At 55.7% G+C, this 8,431-nt stretch overlaps 2 non-coding genes across 2 annotated transcripts; both read left to right on the top strand.

The window, feature by feature from the left end:
* The first annotated feature begins 875 nt into the window (after positions 1–875).
* trnat-ugu (transfer RNA threonine (anticodon UGU)) lies at positions 876–948 on the top strand. Its single transcript has one exon. It is a non-coding gene; the product is annotated as a tRNA-Thr (tRNA).
* A 4,512-nt stretch (positions 949–5,460) lies between these two features.
* trnat-ugu (transfer RNA threonine (anticodon UGU)) lies at positions 5,461–5,533 on the top strand. Its single transcript has one exon. It is a non-coding gene; the product is annotated as a tRNA-Thr (tRNA).
* Positions 5,534–8,431: the final 2,898 nt, after the last annotated feature.

Here is an 8,431-nt window from a genome sequence, read left to right as displayed (position 1 = left end):
ACCCGATATATCGATGTTGAGAAGTGAATATTGAAGAGACGGAGGCAGGAGTCTGGGGGATGAGACACCATCTGAGCATTTCACTGACCCCTCCTCATTCTTCAAACACACAGCACTAACTGGGGAATGACCCACAGCCCAGGGCAGGTGGTTCCATAGCTCAGGGGTTAGAGCACTGGTCTAGTAAACCATGGGTTGTTGGTTCAAATCTCACTGGGGCCTACTCAAAATTAGTTCGGTATTTAAATTCACTGTCAATTGACCAGAGCTTAAATTATAAATATTAAACAGCTCTGAGACCGACCCCAGAAAGGCAGGTTTCCCTGTCTCTTTGCTTTCCAGATCACGACCCGTTCTACATTTTTTTTTAACTCCTCTCTCACTTTCCCGCGATCTCATTTTCTCCATCTCTCTCTCCCCTTCCCCTCTCTCTCTCCCCTTCCCCTCTCTCTCCTTCCGCTCCCTCCCCTCACTCCTCTCTCTCCCGCTTTTGCCTTTCTCTTCAGATTCTCCCCTGCTCTCTCCCTCTCCCCTTCCTTTCTCTCTCCCCTGCCTCCTCCCTCTCTCGACTTCCCATCTCGCTCCCCTCCCCCTCTCGCGCTCTCCCATTCGCTCTCTCCCATTCCCCTCTGGCTGACTCCTTCCCCCTCTCTCTCCCATTCCCTCTCCCACTCATTCCCCTCTCTCCCTCCTTTTACAACTTCCAAGCACTAATCTCTCTCACAGAGCCGACACAAACACGATGGGCCGAATGGCCCTCCTTGTGTGCTGTAAGATTCTGTCAATGTTCAGGGATGAATCACCGAGAATGATTATTCGGGCCCCACCTCCTTGTTAACAATAGTAAGGTGCAAACAGGAGCTGGTGTTACAGGTGGCTCCATAGCTCAGGGGTTAGAGCATTGGTCTTGTAAACCAGGGGTCGTGGGTTCAAATCTCACTGGGGCCTACTCAATTTTGGCTTCTGTTTCTGAATTGACCGTCAATCGGCGACAGGCCGACACCATCAACAGGAACCACTCACTCCGCACTTTACAATCTGCCCACAGCACTTTCACTTCCCACCCCCAGTCTGTATCCCACCTTTTCCACATCCAGTCTCAGAGACACCGGTATATCATCGACTCATAGAAACGTACAGCAGGGAAGGAGACCATTTCGGCCCATCGTGTCTGCACCAGCCGACCAAGAGCTATCTGCTGGGCAGGGCCACATAGTCCGCATGTTCCAGACACGAGACTCCCAAAGCAAGCGCTCTACTCGGAACTCCTTCACGGTAAGCGAGCCAAAGGTGGGCAGAGGAAACGTTACAGGGGACACCCCTCAAAGCCTCCCTGATAAAGTGCAACATCCCCACCGACACCTGGGAGTCCCTGGCCAAAGACCAGTCCGCCCGGAGTGGAGGAAGTGCATCTGGGAGGGCGCTGAGCACCTCGAGTCTCGTCGCCGAGAGCGTGCAGAGACCAAGCGCAGGTAGCGGAAGGAGCATGCGGCAAACCAGTCCCACCCTCCCCTTCCCTCAACGTCTGTCTGTCCCACCCTCCCCTTCCCTCAACGTCTGTCTGTCCCACCTGTGACAGGGACTGTGGTTCCCCTATTGGACTGTTCAGTCACCTAAGGCCTCACTTTTAGAGTGGAAGCAAGTCTTCCTCGATTCCGAGGGACTGCCTGTGATGATGATATGATCCCAGCCTGATCCCACTTTCCAGCTCTCAGTCCGTAGCCCTGTAGCTTACGACACTTCAAGTGCACATCCAAGTGCCTTTTAAATGTGGTGAGGGTTTCTGCCTCTACCACCCTTTCAGGCCGTGAGTTCCAGACCCCCACCACCCTCTGGGTGAAGGAATGGAGGTCTCCCCTCAGCCTCCTCTGTTCCAAAGAAAACAACCCCAGCCGATCCAATCTTTCCTCGTGGCTAAAATTCTCCAGTCCCGCCAACATCCTGGTAAATCTCCTCTGCACCCTCTCCAGTGCAATCACATCCTTCCTGTGATATCCTGACATTTTAGGGAGAAAAAAATCTGAGAAACATAGAAACGTAGAAAATAGGTGCAGGAGTAGGCCATTCAGCCCTTCGAGCCTGCACCACCATTCAATAAGATCATGGCTGATCATTCACCTCAGTACCCCTTTCCTGCTTTCTCTCCATACCCCTTGATTCCTTTAGCTATAAGGGCCATATCTAACTCCCCCTTCAATATATCCAATGAACTGACCTCAACAACTCTCTGCGGCAGGGAATTCCACAGGTTAACAACTCTCTGAGTGAAGAAGTTTCTCCTCATCTCAGTCCTAAATGGCCTACCCCTTATCCTTAGACTGTGTCCCCTGGTTCTGGACTTCCCCAACATCGGGAACATTCTTCCCGCATCTAACCTGTCCCGTCCCGTCCCGTCAGAATCTTATACGTTTCATCCTTCGAAACTTCAGTGTATAAAGGCCCAGTTGATCCAGTCTCTCCTCATATATCAGTCCAGCCATCCCGGGAATCAGTCTGGTGAACCTTCACTGCACTCCCTCAATAGCAAGAATGTCCTTCCTCAGATTAGGAGACCAAAACTGAACACAATATTCCAGGTGAGGCCTCACCAAGACCCTGTACAACTGCAGTAAGACCTCCCTGCTCCTATACTCAAATCCTCTCGCTATGAAGGCTCACATACCATTTGCCTTCTTCACTGCCTGCTGTACCTGCATGCCAACTTTCAATGACTGATGTACCATGACACCCAGGTCTCGTTGCACCTCCCCTTTTCCTAATCTGTCACCATTCAGATAATATTCTGCCTCCCTGTTTTTGCCCCCAAAGTGGATAACCTCACATTTATCCACATTATTCTGCATCTGCCATGTATTTGCCCACTCACCTAACCTGTCCAAGTCACCCTGCAGCCTTTTAGCATCCTCCTCACAGCTCACACCGCCACCCAGTTTAGTGTCATCTGCAAACTTGGAGATATTACACTCAATTCCAGCATCTAAATCATTGATGTATATTGTAAATAGCTGGGGTCCCAGCACTGAGCCCTGCGGTACCCCACTAGTCACTGCCTCCCATTCCGAAAAGGACCCGTTTATCCCGGGATCCGGCAGACAGCAGCTTGCGAAGGATGACCTCGTGACCGATTCCGAGCACGAAACCGTTCGGCAACATTTCCCGCAAAGATCCCGCAAAAACCGTACTGCCCCGCAAGGAATCTTCTGGCCCTGGGAGCGCCGGTGGGTGTAAAAGTGATACCTGGCCTTTAAGGTGCTCTCCTTCGGCTTGAGGCGTTCCCACACCAGCACACACAGCTCTGTGTAAGTCTTCTCCTCTGGTTTGACCGGTGCCAGCAGGTTTTTGAGCAGGCCGTATATCGGAGACCCACATACGGTGAGGAGAATCGCCCTGGTCTTGATCGCCCTCTCTCAGCCTCGTCCTGTTCATTGGCGACGTAGTACCGGTCGGGACGCTCAACGAAGGCTTCCCAAATCATCACCCTCAACAAATCCCTCAACAAGACCAACGGCAGCCATTACCGTGTGAAGGTTGGTGATCCGTTACTCGTCGCCAGTGAGTGATGTTCAGAATAAATCCACAGGACTGTATTGCAAGCTCAAACTGTGGTGACCTTGTGCTCTTTATTCAGACTCCAGGGTGGGGAAGCAGTATGGTGAGTCACCTTATATACCTGCTTGTCCCAGGGTGTACAGGTGACCATTGGGTCTCCCACAGGTGTGCCCCCTAGTGGCAAGTCTTACATATTGGTGACGTTTACATGTGTACACAACAATCACGACCCGTTCCACATCTTTTTATTCCTCTCTCACTTTCCCGCTATCTCGCTTTCCCCGTCTCTCACTCATTCCCCTCTCCCCCTTTCCCCTCCCTCGCCTCACCCTCTTCCCGTCCCACTCTCTCCCCTTCTGACTCTGCCTTTCCACTCTCCCTCTCCCTCCTCCTTCTCCGCTCCCTTTCCTCCCCTCCCTCCTCTCTCTCTCCTTTCCCTTTCCTTTCAGATTCTCCCCTTCTCCCTCTCTCCCCTTCCCCTTTCTCTCTTCCCTTCCTCACTCTCTCACTCCTTCCCCTCTCTCTCTCACTCCTTCCCCATCACTCCTCTTAACATCTCTTTCACCTTCCCACCCTCTCTCTCCCCTTCCCTCTCTTTCCCCTCCCCTCTCTCACTCTTGCCTTCCCTCTCTCTCTCCCATTCCCCTCTCGCTCACTCCTTCCCCTCTCCCTTTTCATTTTCTCCACTCCTCTCTCTCTCCCCTCCCTGTCCTTCTCCCTCCCCTCCCCAGTCTCCACTCCCCTCCATCCTCCCTTTCATTCCCTCGCTCTCGCTCTCCCCTTTCCCATCAGACTCTCCCCCTCACCATCTCTCCCATCCTCCCCCTCTCTCCCCTTCTCCCTCTCTCTCCCCTTCCCCCGCTCTAGTCTCCCCGCTCGAGGGACAAAGTGAGAAGGTGAGAGACAGAAAGAAAGAGAGAGAGACAGAGAGAAAGAGAGACAGAGCCAGAGTGTGACTGAGTTGCCTTGGGATGTTTTATTCCGTGAAAGACCCGATATATCGATGTTGAGAAGTGAATATTGAAGAGACGGAGGCAGGAGTCTGGGGGATGAGACACAATCTGAGTGTTTCACTGACCCCTCCTCATTCTTCAAACAGTATTTAGTAAACCAGGTATCGTGGGTTCAAATCTCACTGCAACCGACTCAAAATTAGCTCAGTATTTAAATTCACCGTCAATTCACAAAGGCATTGATTATAAATATTAAACAGCTCTGAGATTGACCCTGGAACTACAGGCTCCCCTCACACCTTTCCCTGTCTCTCTGCTTTCCAGATCACGACCCGTTGGACTTTTTTTTTTAACTCCTCTCTCACTTTCCCGCAATCTCACTTTCTCCATCTCTCTCTCCCCTTTCCCTCTCTCTCTCCCCTTCTACTCTCTCTCCTTCCGCTCCCTCCCCTCACTCCTCTCTCTCCCTCTTTTGCCTTTCTTTTCAGATTCTCCCCTGCTCCCTCTCTCTCCCCTTCCTTTCACTCTCCCCTTCCCCTCCCTCCCCTCCCTCCTCTCTCTCCCTCTTTTCCCTTTCTTTTCAGATTCTCTCCTGCTCCCTCCTTCTCTCTTCCCTTCCTTTCTCTCTCCCCTGCCTCCTCTCTCTCTCGACGTCCCATCTTGCTCCCCTCCCCCTCTCGCTCTCTCCCATTATGCTCGCTCCCATTCCCCTCTGGCTGACTCCTTCCCCCTCTCTCTCCCATTCCCTCTCCCACTCATTCCCCTCTCTCCCTCCTTTTACAACTTCCAAGCACGAATCTCTCTCACAGAGCCGACACAGACACGATGGGCCGAATGGCCCTCCTTGTGTGCTGTAAGATTCTGTCAATGTTCAGGGATGAATCACCGAGAATGATTATTCGGGCCCCATCTCCTTGTTAACAATAGTAAGATGCAAACAGGAGCTGGTGTTACAGGTGGCTCCATAGCTCAGGGGTTAGAGCACTGGTCTTGTAAACCACGGGTCGTGGGTGCAAATCTCACTGGGGCCTAATTATAAATATTAAACTGCTCCAAGACTGTTCCTGAAACAACAGGCTCCCCTCTCCTCCTCCTTGTGTCCTTTACACTCTCTCTCCCTGACCCATTCTACATCTTATTCTTGCTTTCCCCGTCTCTCACTCATTTCCCTCTCCCCTCACTCGCCACACTCTCGATCCCTTCCCCTCTCTCACATTTCTTTCCACATTCTGCCCAATATAAACGAGAAGTGATCCAAAACTCGGCTGCCCCGTGTCCTAACTCACACCCAGTCCCGCTCACCCATCACCCCCTGTGCTCACTGCCCCGTGTCCTAACTCACACCCAGTCCCACTCACCCATCACCCCCTGTGCTCACTGCCCCGTGTCTTAACTCGCACCCAGTCCCACTCACCCATCACACCCTGTGCTCACTGCCCCGTGTCCTAACTCACACCCAGTCCCGCTCACCCATCACCCCCTGTGCTCACTGCCCTGTGTCCTAACTCGCACCCAGTCCCACTCACCCATCACCCCCTGTGCTCACTGCCCCGTGTCCAAACTCGCACCGAGTCCCACTCACCTATCACCCACTGTGCTCACTGACCCGTGTCCTAACTCGCACCCAGTCCCGCTCACCCATCACCCCCTGTGCTCACTGCCCCGTGTCCGAACTCGCACCCAGTCCCGCTCACCCATCACCCCCTCTGCTCACTGCCCCATGTCCTAACTCGCACCGAGTCCCGCTCACCCATCACCCCCTGTGCTCACTGACCCCGTGTCCTAACTTGCACCGAGTCCCACTCACCCATCACCCCCTGTGCTCGTTGCCCCCGTGTCCGAACTTGCAACGAGTCCCACTCACCCATCACCCCCTGTGCTCACTGACCCCGTGTCCTAACTCGCACCGAGTCCCGCTCACCCATCACCCCCTGTGCTCACTGACCCCGTGTCCTAACTTGCACCGAGTCCCACTCACCCATCACCCCCTGTGCTCGTTGCCCCCATGTCCTAACTCACACCCAGTCCCACTCACCCATCACCCCCTGTGCTTACTGCCCCGTGTCCTAACTCGCACGGAGTCCCGCTTACCCATCACCCCCTGTGCTCACTGACCCCGTGTCCTAACTCGCACGGAGTCCCGCTCACCCATCACCCCCTGTGCTCACTGCCCCGTGTCCGAACTCACACCCAGTCCCACTCACCCATCACCCACTGTGCTCACTGACCCCGTGTCCTAACTCGCACCGAGTCCCGCTCACCCATCACCCCCTGTGCTCACTGACCCCGTGTCCTAACTCGCACCGAGTCCCGCTCACCCATCACCCCCTGTGCTCACTGCCCCGTGTCCTAACTCGCACCCAGTCCCGCTCACCCATCACCCCCTGTGCTCACTGCCCCGTGTCCTAACTCGCACGGAGTCCCGCTCACCCATCACCCGCTGTGCTCACTGCCCCGTGTCCTAACTCGCACCCAGTCCCGCTCACCCATCACCCTCTGTGCTCACTGCCCCCGTGTCCTAACTCGCACACAGTCCCGCTCACCCATCACCCCCTGTGCTCACTGACCTCGTGTCCTAACTCACACCCAGTCCCGCTCACCCATCACCCCCTGTGCTCGCTGACCCCGTGTCCTAACTCGCACCGAGTTCCACTCACCCATCACCCACTGTGCTCACTGCCCCGTGTCCTAACTCGCACCGAGTCCCGCTCACCCATCACCCACTGTGCTCACTGCCCCGTGTCCTAACTCGAACCCAGTCCCACTCACCCATCACCCCCTGTGCTCACTGCCCCGTGTCCTAACTCGCACCCAGTCCCGCTCACCCATCACCCCCTGTGCTCACTGACCCCGTGTCCTTACTAGCACCGAGTCCCGTTCACCCATCACCCCCTGTGCTCGCTGACCCCGTGTCCTAACTCGCACCGAGTCCCGCTCATCCATCACCCACTGTGCTCGCTGACCCCGTGTACTAACTCGCACCGAGTCCCACTCACCCATCACCCGCTGTGCTCACTGCCCCGTGTCCTAACTCGCACCGAGTCCCACTCACCCATCACCCACTGTGCTCACTGCCCCGTGTCCTAACTCGCACCCAGTCCCACTCACCCATCACCCGCTGTGCTCACTGCCCCGTGTCCTAACTCGCACCGAGTCCCACTCACCCATCACCCCCTGTGCTCGCTGACCCCGTGTACTAACTCGCACCGAGTCCCGCTCACCCATCACCCCCTGTGCTCACTGCCCCGTGTCCTAACTCGCATCGAGTCCCGCTCACCCATCACCCCCTGTGTTCGCTGCCCCGTGTCCTAACTCGCACCGAGTCCCACTCACCCATCACCCCCTGTGCTCACTGACCCCGTGTCCAAACTTACACCCAGTCCCACTCACCCATCACCCCCTGTGCTCGCTGCCCCGTGTCCTAACTCGCACCGAGTCCCGCTCACCCATCACCCCCTGTGCTCACTGACCCGTGTCGTAACTCACACCGAGTCCCACTCACCCATCACCCCCTGTGCTCGCTGCCCCGTGTCCTAACTCACACCCAGTCCCGCTCACCCATCACCCCCTGTGCTCGCTGCCCCCGTGTCCTAACTCACACCCAGTCCCACTCACCCATCACCCCCTGTGCTCACTGCCCCGTGTCCTAACTCGCACCGAGTCTCGCTCACCCATCACCCACTGTGCTCACTGCCCCCATGTCCTAACTCGCACCCAGTCCCGCTCACCCATCACCCCCTGTGCTCACTGCCCCCATGTCCTAACTCGCACCCAGTCCCGCTCACCCATCACCCCCTGTGCTCACTGCCCCGTGTCCTAACTCGCACCCAGTCCCGCTCACCCATCACCCCCTGTGCTCACTGACCCCGTGTCCTAACTCGCACCGAGTCCCGCTCACCCATCACCCCCTGTGCTCGCTGACCCCGTGT

The sequence above is a fragment of the Pristiophorus japonicus genome, unplaced genomic scaffold (genome assembly GCF_044704955.1).
Source record: "Pristiophorus japonicus isolate sPriJap1 unplaced genomic scaffold, sPriJap1.hap1 HAP1_SCAFFOLD_288, whole genome shotgun sequence".
In the NCBI taxonomy this organism is placed as follows: Eukaryota; Metazoa; Chordata; class Chondrichthyes; family Pristiophoridae; genus Pristiophorus; species Pristiophorus japonicus.
Note: the sequence above shows the minus strand (reverse complement) of the source record. Positions and strands in the feature narration are given on the sequence as shown.